Below are 22010 nucleotides of genomic sequence, written 5' to 3' on the forward strand. Positions count from 1 at the left end.
GCTGCGTAAAGGCTCCCCTGGGGAGTTCAGATGTACCAAAAGCCTTCCTTTGGTGACACTTTTGGATGGTCCAAAGGGGCTTGCAACGCTTTTTCTGGGGCCTGAGTTTTCAGTCGTCTTCGATGCCGGCTAGGGCAATGTTTAGGGATGATCGGAAACAGTGAACCCGGAGGGTCCAGTTGCATGTGGGGCTGCGTAAAGGCTCCCCTGGGGAGTTCACTTGTACCCAATGCCTTCGTTTGGGGCCACTTGTGGATGGGCGAAAAGGGCTCGTAACGCATCTCCTGGGGCCTGATTTTTCAGTCGTCATCGATGCCGGCTAGGGTAATGTTTAGGGATGCTCGGAAACAGCGAACCCGGAGGGTCCAGTTGCATGTGGGGCTGCGTAAAGGCTCCCCTGGGGAGTTCTCTTGAACCCAAAGCCTTCCTTTGGGGGCACATTTGGATGGGCGAAAAGGGCTTGCAACGCGTTTCCTGGGGCCTGATTTTTCAGTCGTCTTCGATGCCGGCAAGGGATATATTTAGGGATGCTCGGAAACAGCGAACCCGGAGGGTCCAGTTGCATGTGGGGCTGCGTAAAGGCTCCCCTGGGGAGTTCACTTGTACCCAGAGCCTTCCTTTGGTGACACTTTTGGATGGTCCAAAGGGGCTTGCAACGCGTTTCTTGGGGCCTGATTTTTCAGTTGTCTTCGATGCCGGCTAGGGCTATGTTTAGGGATGCTCGGAAACAGCGAACCCGGAGGGTCCAGTTGCATGTGGGGCTGCGTAAAGGCTCCCCTGGGGAGTTCTCTTGTACCCAAAGCCTTCCTTTGGGGGCACTTTTGGATGGGCGAAAAGGGCTCGCAACGCATTACCTGGGGCCTGATTTTTCACTCGTCTTCGATGCTGGCTAGGGATATGTTTAGGGATGCTCGGAAACAGCGAACCCGGAGGGTCCAGTTGCATGTGGGGCTGCGTAAAGGCTCCCCTGGGGAGTTCACTTGTACCCAAAGCCTTCCTTTGGGGGCACTTTTGGATGGTCCAAAGGGGCTCGGAACGCATTTCTTGGGGCCTGATTTTTCAGTCGTCTTTGATGCCGGCAAGGGCTATGTTTAGGGATGCTCGGAAACAGCGAACCCGGAGGGTCCAGTTGCATGTGGGGCTGCGTAAAGGCTCCCCTGGGGAGTTCACTTGTACCCAGAGCCTTCCTTTGGTGACACTTTTGGATGGTCCAAAGGGGCTTGCAACGCGTTTCCTGGGGCCTGATTTTTCAGTCGTCATCGATGCCGGCTAGGGCTATGTTTAGGGATGCTCGGAAACAGCGAACCCGGAGGGTCCCGTTTCATGTGGGGCTGCGTAAAGGCTCCCCTGGGGAGTTCACTTGTACCCAAAGCCTTCCTTTGGGGGCACTTTTGGATGGGTGAGAACGGCTCGCAACTCATTTCCTGGGGCCTGTTTTTTCAGTCGTCTTCGATGCCGGCAAGGGCTATGTTTAGGAATGCTCGGAACCAGCGAACCCGGAGGGTCCAGTTGCATGTGGGGCTGCGTAAAGGCTCCCCTGGGGAGTTCACTTGTACCCAAAGCCTTCCTTTGGTGACACTTTTGGATGGTCCAAAGGGGCTTGCAACGCGTTTTCTGGGGCCCGGGTTTTCAGTCTTCTCCCATGCCGGCTAGTGATATATTTAGTGATGCTCGGAAACAGCGAACCCGGAGGGTCCAGTTGCATGTGGGGCTGCGTAAAGGCTCCCCTGGGGAGTTCTCTTGTACCCAAAGCCTTCCTTTGGGGGCACTTTTGGATGGGCGAAAAGGGCTCGCAACGCATTTCCTGGGGCCTGATTTTTCAGTCGTCATCGATGCTGGCTAGGGCTATGTTTAGGGATGCTCAGAAAGAGCGAACCCGGAGGGTCCAGTTGCATGTGGGGCTGCGTAAAGGCTCCCCTGGGGAGTTCTCTTGTACCCAAAGCCTTCCTTTGGGGGCACATTTGGATGGTGAAAAGGGCTCGGAACGCATTTCTTGGGGCCTGATTTTTCAGTCGTCTTTGATGCCGGCAAGGGCTATGTTTAGGGATGCTCGGAAACAGCGAACCCGGAGGGTCCAGTTGCATGTGGGGCTGCCTAAAGGCTCCCCTGGGGAGTTCACTTGTACCCAGAGCCTTCCTTTGGTGACACTTTTGGATGGTCCAAAGGGGCTTGCAACGCGTTTCCTGGGGCCTGATTTTTCAGTCGTCATCAATGCCGGCTAGGGCTATGTTTAGGGATGCTCGGAAACAGCGAACCCGGAGGGTCCAGTTGCATGTGGGGCTGCGTAAAGGCTCCCCTGGGGAGTTCACTTGTACCCAAAGCCTTCCTTTGGGGGCACTTTTGGATGGGTGAGAACGGCTCGCAACTCATTTCCTGGGGCCTGTTTTTTCAGTCGCCTTCGATGCCGGCTAGGGCTATGTTTAGGGATGCTCGGAAACAGCGAACCCGGAGGGTCCAGTTGCATGTGGGGCTGCGTAAAGGCTCCCCTGGGGAGTTCACTTGTACCCAAAGCCTTCCTTTGGTTACACTTTTGGATGGTCCAAAGGGGCTTGCAACGCGTTTTCTGGGGCCCGGGTTTTCAGTCTTCTCCCATGCCGGCTAGTGATATATTTAGGGTTGCTCGGAAAAATCGAACCCGGAGGGTCCAGTTGCATGTGGGGCTGCGTAAAGGCTCCCCTGGGGAGTTCTCTTGTACCCAAAGCCTTCCTTTGGGGGCACTTTTGGATGGGCGAAAAAGGGCTCGCAACGCATTTCCTGGGGCCTGATTTTTCACTCGTCTTCGATCCTGGCTAGGGTTATGTTTAGGGATGCTCGGAAAGAGCGAACCCGGAGGGTCCAGTTGCATGTGGGGCTGCGTAAAGGCTCCCCTGGGGAGTTCTCTTGTACCCAAAGTCTTCCTTTGGGGGCACATTTGGATGGGCAAAAAGGGCTCGGAACACATTTCTTGCGGCCTGATTTTTCTGTCGTCTTTGATGCCGACAAGGGCTATGTTTAGGGATGCTCGGAAACAGCGAACCAGGAGGGTCCAGTTGCATGTGGGTCTGTGTAAAGGCTCCCCTGGGGAGTTGACTTGTACACAAAGCCTTCCTTTGGTGACACTTTTGGATGGTCCAAAGGGACTCGCAACGCATTTCCTGGGGCCTGATTTTTCACTCGTCTCCAATGCCGGCTAGGGCTATGTTTAGGGATGCTCGGAAACAGCGAACACGGAGTGTCCAGTTTCATGTGGGGCTGCGTAAAGGCTCCCCTGGGGAGTTCAGATGTACCCAAAGCCTTCCTTTGGTGACACTTTTGGATGGTCCAAAGGGGCTTGCAACGCGTTTCCTGGGGCCTGAGTTTTCAGTCGTCTTCGATGCCGGCTAGGGCAATGTTTAGGGATGATCGGAAACAGCGAACCCGGAGGGTCCAGTTGCATGTGGGGCTGCGTAAAGGCTCCCCTGGGGAGTTCACTTGTACCCAATGCCTTCGTTTGGGGGCACTTGTGGATGGGCGAAAAGGGCTCGTAACGCATCTCCTGGGGCCTGATTTTTCAGTCGTCATCGATGCCGGCTAGGGTAATGTTTAGGGATGCTCGGAAACAGCGAACCCGGAGGGTCCAGTTGCATGTGGGGCTGCGTAAAGGCTCCCCTGGGGAGTTCTCTTGTACCCAAAGCCTTCCTTTGGGGGCACTTTTGGATGGGCGAAAAGGGCTCGCAACGCATTTCCTGGGGCCTGATTTTTCACTCGTCTTCCATGCCGGCTAGGGCTATGTTTAGGGATGCTCGGAAACAGCGAACCCGGAGGGTCCAGTTGCATGTGGGGCTGCGTAAAGGCTCCCCTGGGGAGTTCACTTGTACCCAGAGCCTTCCTTTGGTGACACTTTTGGATGGTCCAAAGGGGCTTGCAACGCATTTCCTGGGGCCTGATTTTTCAGTCGTCTTCGATGCCGGCTAGGGCTATATTTAGGGATGCTCGGAAACAGTGAACCTAGAGGGTCCAGTTGCATGTGGGGCTGCGTAAAGGCTCCCCTGGGGAGTTCACTTGTACCCAAAGCCTTCCTTTGGGGGCACTTTTGGATGGTTGAGAACGGCTCGCAACTCATTTCCTGGGGCCTGTTTTTTCAGTCGCCTTCGATGCCGGCTAGGGCTATGTTTAGGGATGCTCGGAAACAGCGAACACGGAGGGTCCAGTTGCATGTGGGGCTGCGTAAAGGCTCCCCTGGGGAGTTCACTTGTACCCAAAGCCTTCCTTTGGTGACACTTTTGGATGGTCCAAAGGGGCTTGCAACGCGTTTTCTGGGGCCCGGGTTTTCAGTCTTCTCCCATGCCGGCTAGTGATATATTTAGTGTTGCTCGGAAAAATCGAACCCGGAGGGTCCAGTTGCATGTGGGGCTGCGTAAAGGCTCCCCTGGGGAGTTCTCTTGTACCCATAGCCTTCCTTTGGGGGCACTTTTGGATGGTCCAAAGGGGCTTGCAACGCTTTTCCTGGGGCCTGATTTTTCAGTCGTCTTTGATGCCGGCTAGGGCTATGTTTAGGGATGCTCGGAAACAGCGAACCCGGAGGGTCCAGTTGCATGTGGGGCTGCGTAAAGGCTCCCCTGGGGAGTTCTCTTGTACCCAAAGCCTTCCTTTGGGGGCACTTTTGGATGGTCCAAAAGGGCTCGGAACGCATTTCTTGGGGCCTGATTTTTCAGTCGTCTTCGATGCCGGCAAGGGCTATGTTTAGGGATGCTCGGAAACAGCGAACCCGGAGGGTCCAGTTGCATGTGGGGCTGCGTAAAGGCTCCCCTGGGGAGTTCACTTGTACCCAGAGCCTTCCTTTGGTGACACTTTTGGATGGTCCAAAGGGGCTTGCAACGCGTTTCCTGGGGCCTGATTTTTCAGTTGTCTTCGATGCCGGCTAGGGCTATGTTTAGGGATGCTCGGAAACAGCGAACCCGGAGGGTCCAGTTGCATGTGGGGCTGCGTAAAGGCTCCCCTGGGGAGTTCTCTTGTACCCAAAGTCTTCCTTTGGGGGCACATTTGGATGGGCAAAAAGGGCTCGCAACGCATTTCCTGGGGCCTGATTTTGAAGTCGTCATCGATGCCGTCTAGGGCTATGTTTAGGGATGCTCGGAAACAGCGAACCCGGAGGGTCCAGTTGCATGTGGGTCTGTGTAAAGGCTCCCCTGGGGAGTTGACTTGTACACAAAGCCTTCCTTTGGTGACACTTTTGGATGGTCCAAAGGGACTCGCAACGCATTTCCTGGGGCCTGATTTTTCACTCGTCTCCGATGCCTGCTAGGGCTATGTTTAGGGATGCTCGGAAACAGCGAACCCGGAGGGTCCAGTTGCATGTGGGGCTGCGTAAAGGCTCCCCTGGGGAGTTCAGATGTACCCAAAGCCTTCCTTTGGTGACACTTTTGGATGGTCCAAAGGGGCTTTCAACGCTTTTTCTGGGGCCTGATTTTTCAGTCGTCTTCGATGCCGGCTAGGGCATTGTTTAGGGATGATCGGAAACAGCGAACCCGGAGGGTCCAGTTGCATGTGGGGCTGCGTAAAGGCTCCCCTGGGGAGTTCACTTGTACCCAATGCCTTCGTTTGGGGGCACTTGTGGATGGGCGAAAAGGGCTCGTAACGCATCTCCTGGGGCATGATTTTTCAGTCGTCATCGATGCCGGCTAGGGTAATGTTTAGGGATGCTCGGAAACAGCGAACCCGGAGGGTCCAGTCGCATGTGGGGCTGCGTAAAGGCTCCCATGGGGAGTTCTCTTGTACCCAAAGCCTTCCTTTGGGGGCACTTTTGGATGGGCGAAAAGGGCTCGCAACGCATTTCCTGGGGCCTGAGTTTTCAGTCGTCTTCGATGCCGGCTAGGGCTATGTTTAGGGATGCTCGGAAACAGCGAACCCGGAGGGTCCAGTTGCATGTGGGGCTGCGTAAAGGCTCCCCTGGGGAGTTCACTTGTACCCAGAGCCTTCCTTTGGTGACACTTTTGGATGGTCCAAAGGGGCTTGCAACGCGTTTCCTGGGGCCTGATTTTTCAGTTGTCTTCGATGCCGGCTAGGGCTATGTTTAGGGATGCTCGGAAACAGCGAACCCGGAGGGTCCAGTTGCATGTGGGGCTGCGTAAAGGCTCCCCTGGGGAGTTCACTTGTACCCAAAGTCTTCCTTTGGGGGCACATTTGGATGGGCAAAAAGGGCTCGCAACGCATTTCCTGGGGCCTGATTTTGAAGTCGTCATCGATGCCGGCTAGGGCTATGTTTAGGGATGGTCGGAAACAGCGAACCCGGAGGGTCCAGTTGCATGTGGGGCTGCGTAAAGGCTCCCCTGGGGAGTTCAGATGTACCCAAAGCCTTCCTTTGGTGTCACTTTTGGATGGTCCAAAGGGGCTTGCAACGCTTTTTCTGGGGCCTGATTTTTCAGTCGTCATCGATGCCGGCTAGGGTAATGTTTAGGGATGCTCGGAAACAGCGAACCCGGAGGGTCCAGTCGCATGTGGGGCTGCGTAAAGGCTCCCCTGGGGAGTTCTCTTGTACCCAAAGCCTTCCTTTGGGGGCACTTTTGGATGGGCGAAAAGGGCTCGCAACGCATTTCCTGGGGCCTGAGTTTTCAGTCGTCTTCGATGCCGGCTAGGGTAATGTTTAGGGATGCTCGGAAACAGCGAACCCGGAGGGTCCAGTTGCATGTTGGGCTGCGTAAAGTCTCCCCTGGGGAGTTCACTTGTACCCAAAGCCTTCCTTTGGGGGCACATTTGGATGGGCGAAAAGGGCTCGGAACGCATTTCCTGGGGCCTGATTTTTCACTCGTCTCCGATGCCGGGTAGGGCTATGTTTAGGGATGCTCGGAAACAGCGAACCCGGAGGGTCCAGTTGCATGTGGGGCTGCGTAAAGGCTCCCCTGGGGAGTTCAGATGTACCCAAAGCCTTCCTTTGGTGACACTTTTGGATGGTCCAAAGGGGCTTTCAACGCTTTTTCTGGGGCCTGATTTTTCAGTCGTCTTCGATGACGGCTAGGGCATTGTTTAGGGATGATCGGAAACAGCGAACCCGGAGGGTCCAGTTGCATGTGGGGCTGCGTAAAGGCTCCCCTGGGGAGTTCACTTGTACCCAATGCCTTCGTTTGGGGGCACTTGTGGATGGGCGAAAAGGGCTCGTAACGCATCTCCTGGGGCATGATTTTTCAGTCGTCATCGATGCCGGCTAGGGTAATGTTTAGGGATGCTCGGAAACAGCGAACCCGGAGGGTCCAGTCGCATGTGGGGCTGCGTAAAGGCTCCCCTGGGGAGTTCTCTTGTACCCAAAGCCTTCCTTTGGGGGCACTTTTGGATGGGCGAAAAGGGCTCGCAACGCATTTCCTGGGGCCTGAGTTTTCAGTCGTCTTCGATGCCGGCTAGGGCTATGTTTAGGGATGCTCGGAAACAGCGAACCCGGAGGGTCCAGTTGCATGTGGGGCTGCGTAAAGGCTCCCCTGGGGAGTTCACTTGTACCCAGAGCCTTCCTTTGGTGACACTTTTGGATGGTCCAAAGGGGCTTGCAACGCGTTTCCTGGGGCCTGATTTTTCAGTTGTCTTCGATGCCGGCTAGGGCTATGTTTAGGGATGCTCGGAAACAGCGAACCCGGAGGGTCCAGTTGCATGTGGGGCTGCGTAAAGGCTCCCCTGGGGAGTTCTCTTGTACCCAAAGTCTTCCTTTGGGGGCACATTTGGATGGGCAAAAAGGGCTCGCAACGCATTTCCTGGGGCCTGATTTTGAAGTCGTCATCGATGCCGGCTAGGGCTATGTTTAGGGATGGTCGGAAACAGCGAACCCGGAGGGTCCAGTTGCATGTGGGGCTGCGTAAAGGCTCCCCTGGGGAGTTCAGATGTACCCAAAGCCTTCCTTTGGTGTCACTTTTGGATGGTCCAAAGGGGCTTGCAACGCTTTTTCTGGGGCCTGATTTTTCAGTCGTCATCGATGCCGGCTAGGGTAATGTTTAGGGATGCTCGGAAACAGCGAACCCGGAGGGTCCAGTCGCATGTGGGGCTGCGTAAAGGCTCCCCTGGGGAGTTCTCTTGTACCCAAAGCCTTCCTTTGGGGGCACTTTTGGATGGGCGAAAAGGGCTCGCAACGCATTTCCTGGGGCCTGAGTTTTCAGTCGTCTTCGATGCCGGCTAGGGTAATGTTTAGGGATGCTCGGAAACAGCGAACCCGGAGGGTCCAGTTGCATGTTGGGCTGCGTAAAGTCTCCCCTGGGGAGTTCACTTGTACCCAAAGCCTTCCTTTGGGGGCACATTTGGATGGGCGAAAAGGGCTCGGAACGCATTTCCTGGGGCCTGATTTTTCAGTCGTCTTCGATGCCGGCAAGGGCTATGTTTAGGGATGCTCGGAAACAGCGAACCCGGAGGGTCCAGTTGCATGTGGGGCTGCGTAAAGGCTCCCCTGCGGAGTTCACTTGTACCCAAAGCCTTCCTTTGGGGGCACTTTTGGATGGGTGAGAACGGCTCGCAACTCATTTCCTGGGGCCTGTTTTTTCAGTCGCCTTCGATGCCGGCTAGGGCTATGTTTAGGGATGCTCGGAAACAGCGAACCCGGAGGGTCCAGTTGCATGTGGGTCTGCGTAAAGGCTCCCCTGGGGAGTTCTCTTGTACCCAAAGCCTTCCTTTGGTGACACTTTTGGATGGTCCAAAAGGGCTTGCAACGCGTTTTCTGGGGCCCGGGTTTTCAGTCTTCTCCCATGCCGGCTAGTGATATATTTAGGGTTGCTCGGAAAAATCGAACCCGGAGGGTCCAGTTGCATGTGGGGCTGCGTAAAGGCTTCCCTGGGGAGTTCACTTGTACCCAATGCCTTCCTTTGGGGGCACATTTGGATGGGCGAAAAATGCTTGGAACGCATTTCTTGGGGCCTGATTTTTCTGTCGTCTTTGATGCCGACAAGGGCTATGTTTAGGGATGCTCGGAAACAGCGAACCCGGAGGGTCCAGTTGCATGTGGGGCTGCGTAAAGGCTCCCCTGGGGAGTTCACTTGTACCCAAAGCCTTCCTTTGGTGACACTTTTGGATGGTCCAAAGGGGCTTGCAACGCGTTTCCTGGGGCCTGATTTTTCAGTCCTCTTTGATGCCGGCTAGGGCTATGTTTAGGGATGCTCGGAAACAGCGAACCCGGAGGGTCCAGTTGCATGTGGGGCTGCGTAAAGGCTCCCCTGGGGAGTTCACTTGTACCCAATGCCTTCCTTTGGGGGCACATTTGGATGGGCGAAAAATGCTCGGAACGCATTTCTTGGGGCCTGATTTTTCTGTCGTCTTTGATGCCGACAAGGGCTATGTTTAGGGATGCTCGGAAACAGCGAACCCGGAGGGTCCAGTTGCATGTGGGGCTGCGTAAAGGCTCCCCTGGGGAGTTCACTTGTACCCAAAGCCTTCCTTTGGTGACACTTTTGGATGGTCCAAAGGGGCTTGCAACGCGTTTCCTGGGGCCTGATTTTTCAGTCCTCTTTGATGCCGGCTAGGGCTATGTTTAGGGATGCTCGGAAACAGCGAACCCGGAGGGTCCAGTTGCATGTGGGGCTGCGTAAAGGCTCCCCTGGGGAGTTCACTTGTACCCAATGCCTTCCTTTGGGGGCACATTTGGATGGGCGAAAAATGCTCGGAACGCATTTCTTGGGGCCTGATTTTTCTGTCGTCTTTGATGCCGACAAGGGCTATGTTTAGGGATGCTCGGAAAGAGCGAACCCGGAGGGTCCAGTTGCATGTGGGGCTGCGTAAAGGCTCCCCTGGGGAGTTCACTTGTACCCAGAGCCTTCCTTTGGTGACACTTTTGGATGGTCCAAAGGGGCTTGCAACGCTTTTCCTGGGGCCTGATTTTTCAGTCGTCTTCGATGCCGGCTAGGGCTATGTTTAGGGATGCTCGGAAACAGCGAACCCGGAGGGTCCAGTTGCATGTGGGGCTGCGTAAAGGCTCCCCTGGGGAGTTCTCTTGTACCCAAAGTCTTCCTTTGGGGGCACATTTGGATGGGCAAAAAGGGCTCGCAACGCATTTCCTGGGGCCTGATTTTGAAGTCGTCATCGATGCCGGCTAGGGCTATGTTTAGGGATGGTCGGAAACAGCGAACCCGGAGGGTCCAGTTGCATGTGGGGCTGCGTAAAGGCTCCCCTGGGGAGTTGACTTGTACACAAAGCCTTCCTTTGGTGACACTTTTGGATGGTCCAAAGGGACTCGCAACGCATTTCCTGGGGCCTGATTTTTCACTCGTCTCCGATGCCGGCTAGGGCTATGTTTAGGGATGCTCGGAAACAGCGAACCCGGAGGGTCCAGTTGCATGTGGGGCTGCGTAAAGGCTCCCCTGGGGAGTTCAGATGTACCCAAAGCCTTCCTTTGGTGTCACTTTTGGATGGTCCAAAGGGGCTTGCAACGCTTTTTTTGGGGCCTGATTTTTCAGTCGTCATCGATGCCGGCTAGGGTAATGTTTAGGGATGCTCGGAAACAGCGAACCCGGAGGGTCCAGTCGCATGTGGGGCTGCGTAAAGGCTCCCCTGGGGAGTTCTCTTGTACCCAAAGCCTTCCTTTGGGGGCACTTTTGGATGGGCGAAAAGGGCTCGCAACGCATTTCCTGGGGCCTGAGTTTTCAGTCGTCTTCGATGCCGGCTAGGGTAATGTTTAGGGATGCTCGGAAACAGCGAACCCGGAGGGTCCAGTTGCATGTTGGGCTGCGTAAAGTCTCCCCTGGGGAGTTCACTTGTACCCAAAGCCTTCCTTTGGGGGCACATTTGGATGGGCGAAAAGGGCTTGCAACGCATTTCCTGGGGCCTGATTTTTCAGTCGTCTTCGATGCCGGCAAGGGCTATGTTTAGGGATGCTCGGAAACAGCGAACCCGGAGGGTCCAGTTGCATGTGGGGCTGCGTAAAGGCTCCCCTGCGGAGTTCACTTGTACCCAAAGCCTTCCTTTGGGGGCACTTTTGGATGGGTGAGAACGGCTCGCAACTCATTTCCTGGGGCCTGTTTTTTCAGTCGCCTTCGATGCCGGCTAGGGCTATGTTTAGGGATGCTCGGAAACAGCGAACCCGGAGGGTCCAGTTGCATGTGGGGCTGCGTAAAGGCTCCCCTGGGGAGTTCTCTTGTACCCAAAGCCTTCCTTTGGTGACACTTTTGGATGGTCCAAAAGGGCTTGCAACGCGTTTTCTGGGGCCCGGGTTTTCAGTCTTCTCCCATGCCGGCTAGTGATATATTTAGGGTTGCTCGGAAAAATCGAACCCGGAGGGTCCAGTTGCATGTGGGGCTGCGTAAAGGCTCCCCTGGGGAGTTCACTTGTACCCAATGCCTTCCTTTGGGGGCACATTTGGATGGGCGAAAAATGCTTGGAACGCATTTCTTGGGGCCTGATTTTTCTGTCGTCTTTGATGCCGACAAGGGCTATGTTTAGGGATGCTCGGAAACAGCGAACCCGGAGGGTCCAGTTGCATGTGGGGCTGCGTAAAGGCTCCCCTGGGGAGTTCACTTGTACCCAAAGCCTTCCTTTGGTGACACTTTTGGATGGTCCAAAGGGGCTTGCAACGCGTTTCCTGGGGCCTGATTTTTCAGTCGTCTTTGATGCCGGCTAGGGCTATGTTTAGGGATGCTCGGAAACAGCGAACCCGGAGGGTCCAGTTGCATGTGGGGCTTCGTCAAGGCTCCCCTGGGGAGTTCACTTGTACCCAATGCCTTCCTTTGGGGGCACATTTGGATGGGCGAAAAATGCTCGGAACGCATTTCTTGGGGCCTGATTTTTCTGTCGTCTTTGATGCCGACAAGGGCTATGTTTAGGGATGCTCGGAAACAGCGAACCCGGAGGGTCCAGTTGCATGTGGGGCTGCGTAAAGGCTCCCCTGGGGAGTTCACTTGTACCCAAAGCCTTCCTTTGGTGACAATTTTGGATGGTCCAAACGGGCTTGCAACGCGTTTCCTGGGGCCTGATTTTTCAGTCCTCTTTGATGCCGGCTAGGGCTATGTTTAGGGATGCTCGGAAACAGCGAACCCGGAGGGTCCAGTTGCATGTGGGGCTGCGTAAAGGCTCCCCTGGGGAGTTCACTTGTACCCAAAGCCTTCCTTTGGGGCTACTTTTGGATGGGCGAAAAGGGCTCGCAACGCATTTCCTGGGGCCTGATTTTTCAGTCGTCTTTGATGCCGTCTAGGGCTATGTTTAGGGATGCTCGGAAACAGCGAACCCGGAGGGTCCAGTTGCATGTGGGGCTGCGTAAAGGCTCCCCTGGGGAGTTCTCTTGTACCCAAAGCCTTCCTTTGGGGGCACTTTTGGATGGGCGAAAAGGGCTCGCAACGCATTTCCTGGGGCCTGATTTTGAAGTCGTCATCGATGCCGGCTAGAGCTATTTTTAGGGTTGCTCGGAACCAGCGAACACGGAGGGTCCAGTTGCATGTGGGGCTGCGTAAAGGCTCCCCTGGGGAGTTCTCTTGTACCCAAAGCCTTCCTTTGGGGGCACTTTTGGATGGGCGAAAAGGGCTCGCAACGCATTTCCTGGGGCCTGATTTTTCACTCGTCTTCGTTTACGGCTATGGCTATGTTTAGGGATGCTCGGAAACAGCGAACCCGGAGGGTCCAGTTGCATGTGGGGCTGCGTAAAGGCTCCCCTGGGGAGTTCTCTTGTACCCAAAGTCTTCCTTTGGGGGCACATTTGGATGGGCGAAAAGTGCTCGGAACGCATTTCTTGGGGCCTGATTTTTCAGTCGTCTTTGATGCCGGCAAGGGCTATGTTTAGGGATGCTCGGAAACAGCGAACCCGGAGGGTCCAGTTGCATGTGGGGCTGCGTAAAGGCTCCCCTCGGGAGTTCAGATGTACCCAAAGCCTTCCTTTGGGGGCACTTTTGGATGGGTGAGAACGGCTCGCAAATCATTTCCTGGGGCCTGATTTTTCAGTCGCCTTCGATGCCCGCTAGGGCTATGTTTAGGGATGCTCGGAAACAGCGAACCCGGAGGGTCCAGTTGCATGTGGGGCTGCGTAAATGCTCCCCTGGAAAGTTCACTTGTACCCAAAGCCTTCCTTTGGTGACACTTTTGGATGGTCCAAAGGGGCTTGCAACGCGTTTTCTGGGGCCTGGGTTTTCAGTCTTCTCCCATGCCGGCTAGTGATATATTTAGGGTTGCTCGGAACAATCGAACCCGGAGGGTCCAGTTGCATGTGGGGCTGCGTAAAGGCTCCCCTGGGGAGTTCACTTGTACCCAAAGCTTTCCTTTGAGGGCACTTTTGGATGGGCGAAAAGGGCTCGCAACGCATTTCCTGGGGCCTGATTTTTTAGTCGTCTTCGATGCCGGCTCGGGCTATGTTTAGGGATGCTCGGAAACAGCGAACACGGAGGGTCCAGTTGCATGTGGGGCTGCGTAAAGGCTCCCCTGGGGAGTTCACTTGTACCCAGAGCCTTCCTTTGGTGACAGTTTGGGATGGTCCAAAGGGACTTGCAACGCGTTTCCTGGGGCCTGATTTTTCAGTCGTCTTCGATGCCGGCTAGGGCAATGTTTAGGGATGATCGGAAACAGCGAACCCGGAGGGTCCAGTTGCATGTGGGGCTGCGTAAAGGCTCCCCTGGGGAGTTCTCTTGTACCCAAAGCCTTCCTTTGGGGGTACTTTTGTATGGGCGAAAAGGGCTCGCAACGCATTTCCTGGGGCCTGATTTTTCAGTCGTCATCGATGCCGGCTAGGGCTATGTTTAGGGATGCTCGGAAACAGCGAACCCGGAGGGTCCAGTTGCATGTGGGGCTGCGTAAAGGCTCCCCTGGGGAGTTCTCTTGTACCCAAAGCCTTCCTTTGGGGGCACTTTTGGATGGTTGAGAACGGCTCGCAACTCATTTCCTGGGGCCTGTTTTTTCAGTCGCCTTCGATGCCGGCTAGGGCTATGTTTAGGGATGCTCGGAAACAGCGAACCCGGAGGGTCCAGTTGCATGTGGGGCTGCGTAAAGGCTCCCCTGGAAAGTTCACTTGTACCCAAAGCCTTTCTTTGGTGACACTTTTGGATGGTCCAAAGGGGCTTGCAACGCGTTTTCTGGGGCCCGGGTTTTCAGTCTTCTCCCATGCCGTCTAGTGATATATTTAGTGTTGCTCGGAAAAATCGAACCCGGAGGGTCCAGTTGCATGTGGGGCTGCGTAAAGGCTCCCCTGGGGAGTTCTCTTGTACCCATAGCCTTCCTTTGGGGGCACTTTTGGATGGTCCAAAGGGGCTTGCAACGCTTTTCCTGGGGCCTGATTTTTCAGTCGTCTTTGATGCCGGCTAGGGCTATGTTTAGGGATGCTCGGAAACAGCGAACCCGGAGGGTCCAGTTGCATGTGGGGCTGCGTAAAGGCTCCCCTGGGGAGTTCTCTTGTACGCAAAGCCTTCCTTTGGGGGCACTTTTGGATGGTCCAAAAGGGCTTGCAACGCATTTCTTGGGGCCTGATTTTTCAGTCGTCTTCGATGCCGGCAAGGGCTATGTTTAGGGATGCTCGGAAACAGCGAACCCGGAGGGTCCAGTTGCATGTGGGGCTGCGTAAAGGCTCCCCTGCGGAGTTCACTTGTACCCAGAGCCTTCCTTTGGTGACACTTTTGGATGGTCCAAAGGGGCTTGCAACGCGTTTCCTGGGGCCTGATTTTTCAGTTGTCTTCGATGCCGGCTAGGGCTATGTTTAGGGATGCTCGGAAACAGCGAACCCGGAGGGTCCAGTTGCATGTGGGGCTGCGTAAAGGCTCCCCTGGGGAGTTCTCTTGTACCCAAAGTCTTCCTTTGGGGGCACATTTGGATGGGCAAAAAGGGCTCGCAACGCATTTCCTGGGGCCTGATTTTGAAGTCGTCATCGATGCCGGCTAGGGCTATGTTTAGGGATGCTCGGAAACAGCGAACCCGGAGGGTCCAGTTGCATGTGGGTCTGTGTAAAGGCTCCCCTGGGGAGTTGACTTGTACACAAAGCCTTCCTTTGGTGACACTTTTGGATGGTCCAAAGGGACTCGCAACGCATTTCCTGGGGCCTGATTTTTCACTCGTCTCCGATGCCGGCTAGGGCTATGTTTAGGGATGCTCGGAAACAGCGAACCCGGAGGGTCCAGTTGCATGTGGGGCTGCGTAAAGGCTCCCCTGGGGAGTTCACTTGTACCCAAAGCCTTCCTTTGGTGACACTTTTGGATGGTCCAAAGGGACTTGCAACGCTTTTTCTGGGGCCTGAGTTTTCAGTCGTCTTCGATGCCGGCTAGGGCAATGTTTAGGGATGATCAGAAACAGCGAACCCGGAGGGTCCAGTTGCATGTGGGGCTGCGTAAAGGCTCCCCTGGGGAGTTCACTTGTACCCAATGCCTTCGTTTGGGGGCACTTGTGGATGGGCGAAAAGGGCTCGTAACGCATCTCCTGGGGCCTGATTTTTCAGTCGTCATCGATGCCGGCTAGGGTAATGTTTAGGGATGCTCGGAAACAGCGAACCCGGAGGGTCCAGTTGCATGTGGGGCTGCGTAAAGGCTCCCCTGGGGAGTTCTCTTGTACCCAAAGCCTTCCTTTGGGGGCACTTTTGGATGGGCGAAAAGGGCTCGCAACGCATTTCCTGGGGCCTGAGTTTTCAGTCGTCTTCGATGCCGGCTAGGGCTATGTTTAGGGATGCTCGGAAACAGCGAACCCGGAGGGTCCAGTTGCATGTGGGGCTGCGTAAAGGCTCCCCTGGGGAGTTCACTTGTACCCAGAGCCTTCCTTTGGTGACACTTTTGGATGGTCCAAAGGGGCTTGCAACGCGTTTCCTGGGGCCTTTTTTTTCAGTCGTCATCGATGCCGGCTAGGGCTATGTTTAGGGATGCTCGGAAACAGCGAACCCGGAGGGTGCAGTTTCATGTGGGGCTGCGTAAAGGCTCCCCTGGGGAGTTCTCTTGTACCCAAAGTCTTCCTTTGGGGGCACATTTGGATGGGCAAAAAGGGCTCGCAACGCATTTCCTGGGGCCTGATTTTGAAGTCGTCATCGATGCCGGCTAGGGCTATGTTTAGGGATGCTCGGAAACAGCGAACCCGGAGGGTCCAGTTGCATGTGGGTCTGTGTAAAGGCTCCCCTGGGGAGTTGACTTGTACACAAAGCCTTCCTTTGGTGACACTTTTGGATGGTCCAAAGGGACTCGCAACGCATTTCCTGGGGCCTGATTTTTCACTCGTCTCCGATGCCGGCTAGGGCTATGTTTAGGGATGCTCGGAAACAGCGAACCCGGAGGGTCCAGTTGCATGTGGGGCTGCGTAAAGGCTCCCCTGGGGAGTTCACTTGTACCCAAAGCCTTCCTTTGGTGACACTTTTGGATGGTCCAAAGGGACTTGCAACGCTTTTTCTGGGGCCTGAGTTTTCAGTCGTCTTCGATGCCGGCTAGGGCAATGTTTAGGGATGATCAGAAACAGCGAACCCGGAGGGTCCAGTTGCATGTGGGGCTGCGTAAAGGCTCCCCTGGGGAGTTCACTTGTACCCAATGCCTTCGTTTGGGGGCACTTGTGGATGGGCGAAAAGGGCTCGTAACGCATCTCCTGGGGCCTGATTTTTCAGTCGTCATCGATGCCGGCTAGGGTAATGTTTAGGGATGCTCGGAAACAGCGAACCCGGAGGGTCCAGTTGCATGTGGGGCTGCGTAAAGGCTCCCCTGGGGAGTTCTCTTGTACCCAAAGCCTTCCTTTGGGGGCACTTTTGGATGGGCGAAAAGGGCTCGCAACGCATTACCTGGGGCCTGAGTTTTCAGTCGTCTTCGATGCCGGCTAGGGCTATGTTTAGGGATGCTCGGAAACAGCGAACCCGGAGGGTCCAGTTGCATGTGGGGCTGCGTAAAGGCTCCCCTGGGGAGTTCACTTGTACCCAGAGCCTTCCTTTGGTGACACTTTTGGATGGTCCAAAGGGGCTTGCAACGCGTTTCCTGGGGCCTTTTTTTTCAGTCGTCATCGATGCCGGCTAGGGCTATGTTTAGGGATGCTCGGAAACAGCGAACCCGGAGGGTGCAGTTTCATGTGGGGCTGCGTAAAGGCTCCCCTGGGGAGTTCACTTGTACCCAAAGCCTTCCTTTGGGGGCACTTTTGGATGGGTGAGAACGGCTCGCAACTCATTTCCTGAGGCCTGTTTTTTCAGTCGTCTTCGATGCCGGCTAGGGCTATGTTTAGGAATGCTCGGAAACAGCGAACCCGGAGGGTCCAGTTGCATGTGGGGCTGCGTAAAGGCTCCCCTGGGGAGTTGACTTGTACACAAAGCCTTCCTTTGGTGACACTTTTGGATGGTCCAAAGGGGCTTGCAACGCTTTTTCTGGGGCCTGAGTTTTCAGTCGTCTTCGATGCCGGCTAGGGCAATGTTTAGGGATGATCGGAAACAGCGAACCCGGAGGGTCCAGTTGCATGTGGGGCTGCGTAAAGGCTCCCCTGGGGAGTTCACTTGTACCCAATGCCTTCGTTTGGGGGCACTTGTGGATGGGCGAAAAGGGCTCGTAACGCATCTCCTGGGGCCTGATTTTTCAGTCGTCATCGATGCCGGCTAGGGCTATGTTTAGGGATGCTCGGAAACAGCGAACCCGGAGGGTCCAGTTGCATGTGGGGCTGCGTAAAGGCTCCCCTGGGGAGTTCTCTTGTACCCAAAGCCTTCCTTTGGGGGCACTTTTGGATGGGCGAAAAGGGCTCGCAACGCATTTCCTGGGGCCTGAGTTTTCAGTCGTCTTCGATGCCGGCTAGGGCTATGTTTAGGGATGCTCGGAAACAGCGAACCCGGAGGGTCCAGTTGCATGTGGGGCTGCGTAAAGGCTCCCCTGGGGAGTTCTCTTGTACCCAAAGCCTTCCTTTGGGGGCACATTTGGATGGGCGAAAAGGGCTCGCAACGCATTTCCTGGGGCCTGATTTTTCAGTCGTCTTCGATGCCGGCTAGGGCTATGTTTAGGGATGCTCGGAAACAGCGAACCCGGAGGGTCCAGTTGCATGTGGGGCTGCGTAAAGGCTCCCCTGGGGAGTTCACTTGTACCCAGAGCCTTCCTTTGATGACACTTTTGGATGGTCCAAAGGGGCTTGCAACGCGTTTCCTGGGGCCTTTTTTTTCAGTCGTCATCGATGCCGGCTAGGGCTATGTTTAGGGATGCTCGGAAACAGCGAACCCGGAGGGTCCAGTTTCATGTGGGGCTGCGTAAAGGCTCCCCTGGGGAGTTCACTTGTACCCAAAGCCTTCCTTTGGGGGCACTTTTGGATGGGTGAGAACGGCTCGCAACTCATTTCCTGAGGCCTGTTTTTTCAGTCGTCTTCGATGCCGGCTAGGGCTATGTTTAGGAATGCTCGGAAACAGCGAACCCGGAGGGTCCAGTTGCATGTGGGGCTGCGTAAAGGCTCCCCTGGGGAGTTGACTTGTACACAAAGCCTTCCTTTGGTGACAGTTTTGGATGGTCCAAAGGGGCTTGCAACGCGTTTCCTGGGGCCTGATTTTTCAGTCGTCTTTGATGCCGGCTAGGGCTATGTTTAGGGATGCTCGGAAACAGCGAACCCGGAGGGTCCAGTTGCATGTGGGGCTGCGTAAAGGCTCCCCTGGGGAGTTCTCTTGTACCCAAAGCCTTCCTTTGGGGGCACTTTTGGATGGGCGAAAAAGGGCTCGCAACGCATTTCCTGGGGCCTGATTTTTCACTCGTCTTCGATCCTGGCTAGGGTTATGTTTAGGGATGCTCGGAAAGAGCGAACCCGGAGGGTCCAGTTGCATGTGGGGCTGCGTAAAGGCTCCCCTGGGGAGTTCTCTTGTACCCAAAGTCTAGCTTTGGGGGCACATTTGGATGGGCAAAAAGGGCTCGGAACGCATTTCCTGGGGCCTGATTTTTCAGTCGTCTTTGATGCCGGCTAGGGCTATGTTTAGGGATGCTCGGAAACAGCGAACCCGGAGGGTCCAGTTGCATGTGGGTCTGTGTAAAGGCTCCCCTGGGGAGTTGACTTGTACACAAAGCCTTCCTTTGGTGACAATTTTGCATGGTCCAAAGGGACTCGCAACGCATTTCCTGGGGCCTGATTTTTCACTCGTCTCCAATGCCGGCTAGGGCTATGTTTAGGGATGCTCGGAAAAAGCGAACACGGAGGGTCCAGTTGCATGTGGGGCTGCGTAAAGGCTCCCCTGGGGAGTTCAGATGTACCAAAAGCCTTCCTTTGGTGACACTTTTGGATGGTCCAAAGGGGCTTGCAACGCTTTTTCTGGGGCCTGAGTTTTCAGTCGTCTTCGATGCCGGCTAGGGCAATGTTTAGGGATGATCGGAAACAGTGAACCCGGAGGGTCCAGTTGCATGTGGGGCTGCGTAAAGGCTCCCCTGGGGAGTTCACTTGTACCCAATGCCTTCGTTTGGGGCCACTTGTGGATGGGCGAAAAGGGCTCGTAACGCATCTCCTGGGGCCTGATTTTTCAGTCGTCATCGATGCCGGCTAGGGTAATGTTTAGGGATGCTCGGAAACAGCGAACCCGGAGGGTCCAGTTGCATGTGGGGCTGCGTAAAGGCTCCCCTGGGGAGTTCTCTTGAACCCAAAGCCTTCCTTTGGGGGCACTTTTGGATGGGCGAAAAGGGCTTGCAACGCGTTTCCTGGGGCCTGATTTTTCAGTCGTCTTCGATGCCGGCAAGGGATATATTTAGGGATGCTCGGAAACAGCGAACCCGGAGGGTCCAGTTGCATGTGGGGCTGCGTAAAGGCTCCCCTGGGGAGTTCACTTGTACCCAGAGCCTTCCTTTGGTGACACTTTTGGATGGTCCAAAGGGGCTTGCAACGCGTTTCTTGGGGCCTGATTTTTCAGTTGTCTTCGATGCCGGCTAGGGCTATGTTTAGGGATGCTCGGAAACAGCGAACCCGGAGGGTCCAGTTGCATGTGGGGCTGCGTAAAGGCTCCCCTGGGGAGTTCTCTTGTACCCAAAGCCTTCCTTTGGGGGCACTTTTGGATGGGCGAAAAGGGCTCGCAACGCATTACCTGGGGCCTGATTTTTCACTCGTCTTCGATGCTGGCTAGGGATATGTTTAGGGATGCTCGGAAACAGCGAACCCGGAGGGTCCAGTTGCATGTGGGGCTGCGTAAAGGCTCCCCTGGGGAGTTCACTTGTACCCAAAGCCTTCCTTTGGGGGCACTTTTGGATGGTCCAAAGGGGCTCGGAACGCATTTCTTGGGGCCTGATTTTTCAGTCGTCTTTGATGCCGGCAAGGGCTATGTTTAGGGATGCTCGGAAACAGCGAACCCGGAGGGTCCAGTTGCATGTGGGGCTGCGTAAAGGCTCCCCTGGGGAGTTCACTTGTACCCAGAGCCTTCCTTTGGTGACACTTTTGGATGGTCCAAAGGGGCTTGCAACGCGTTTCCTGGGGCCTGATTTTTCAGTCGTCATCGATGCCGGCTAGGGCTATGTTTAGGGATGCTCGGAAACAGCGAACCCGGAGGGTCCCGTTTCATGTGGGGCTGCGTAAAGGCTCCCCTGGGGAGTTCACTTGTACCCAAAGCCTTCCTTTGGGGGCACTTTTGGATGGGTGAGAACGGCTCGCAACTCATTTCCTGGGGCCTGTTTTTTCAGTCGTCTTCGATGCCGGCAAGGGCTATGTTTAGGAATGCTCGGAACCAGCGAACCCGGAGGGTCCAGTTGCATGTGGGGCTGCGTAAAGGCTCCCCTGGGGAGTTCACTTGTACCCAAAGCCTTCCTTTGGTGACACTTTTGGATGGTCCAAAGGGGCTTGCAACGCGTTTTCTGGGGCCCGGGTTTTCAGTCTTCTCCCATGCCGGCTAGTGATATATTTAGTGATGCTCGGAAACAGCGAACCCGGAGGGTCCAGTTGCATGTGGGGCTGCGTAAAGGCTCCCCTGGGGAGTTCTCTTGTACCCAAAGCCTTCCTTTGGGGGCACTTTTGGATGGGCGAAAAGGGCTCGCAACGCATTTCCTGGGGCCTGATTTTTCAGTCGTCATCGATGCTGGCTAGGGCTATGTTTAGGGATGCTCAGAAAGAGCGAACCCGGAGGGTCCAGTTGCATGTGGGGCTGCGTAAAGGCTCCCCTGGGGAGTTCTCTTGTACCCAAAGCCTTCCTTTGGGGGCACATTTGGATGGTGAAAAGGGCTCGGAACGCATTTCTTGGGGCCTGATTTTTCAGTCGTCTTTGATGCCGGCAAGGGCTATGTTTAGGGATGCTCGGAAACAGCGAACCCGGAGGGTCCAGTTGCATGTGGGGCTGCATAAAGGCTCCCCTGGGGAGTTCACTTGTACCCAGAGCCTTCCTTTGGTGACACTTTTGGATGGTCCAAAGGGGCTTGCAACGCGTTTCCTGGGGCCTGATTTTTCAGTCGTCATCAATGCCGGCTAGGGCTATGTTTAGGGATGCTCGGAAACAGCGAACCCGGAGGGTCCAGTTGCATGTGGGGCTGCGTAAAGGCTCCCCTGGGGAGTTCACTTGTACCCAAAGCCTTCCTTTGGGGGCACTTTTGGATGGGTGAGAACGGCTCGCAACTCATTTCCTGGGGCCTGTTTTTTCAGTCGCCTTCGATGCCGGCTAGGGCTATGTTTAGGGATGCTCGGAAACAGCGAACCCGGAGGGTCCAGTTGCATGTGGGGCTGCGTAAAGGCTCCCCTGGGGAGTTCACTTGTACCCAAAGCCTTCCTTTGGTTACACTTTTGGATGGTCCAAAGGGGCTTGCAACGCGTTTTCTGGGGCCCGGGTTTTCAGTCTTCTCCCATGCCGGCTAGTGATATATTTAGGGTTGCTCGGAAAAATCGAACCCGGAGGGTCCAGTTGCATGTGGGGCTGCGTAAAGGCTCCCCTGGGGAGTTCTCTTGTACCCAAAGCCTTCCTTTGGGGGCACTTTTGGATGGGCGAAAAAGGGCTCGCAACGCATTTCCTGGGGCCTGATTTTTCACTCGTCTTCGATCCTGGCTAGGGTTATGTTTAGGGATGCTCGGAAAGAGCGAACCCGGAGGGTCCAGTTGCATGTGGGGCTGCGTAAAGGCTCCCCTGGGGAGTTCTCTTGTACCCAAAGTCTTCCTTTGGGGGCACATTTGGATGGGCAAAAAGGGCTCGGAACACATTTCTTGCGGCCTGATTTTTCTGTCGTCTTTGATGCCGACAAGGGCTATGTTTAGGGATGCTCGGAAAC

Source organism: Anas platyrhynchos, chromosome 30 (genome assembly GCF_047663525.1).
Source record: "Anas platyrhynchos isolate ZD024472 breed Pekin duck chromosome 30, IASCAAS_PekinDuck_T2T, whole genome shotgun sequence".
Lineage (NCBI taxonomy): Eukaryota > Metazoa > Chordata > Aves > Anseriformes > Anatidae > Anas > Anas platyrhynchos.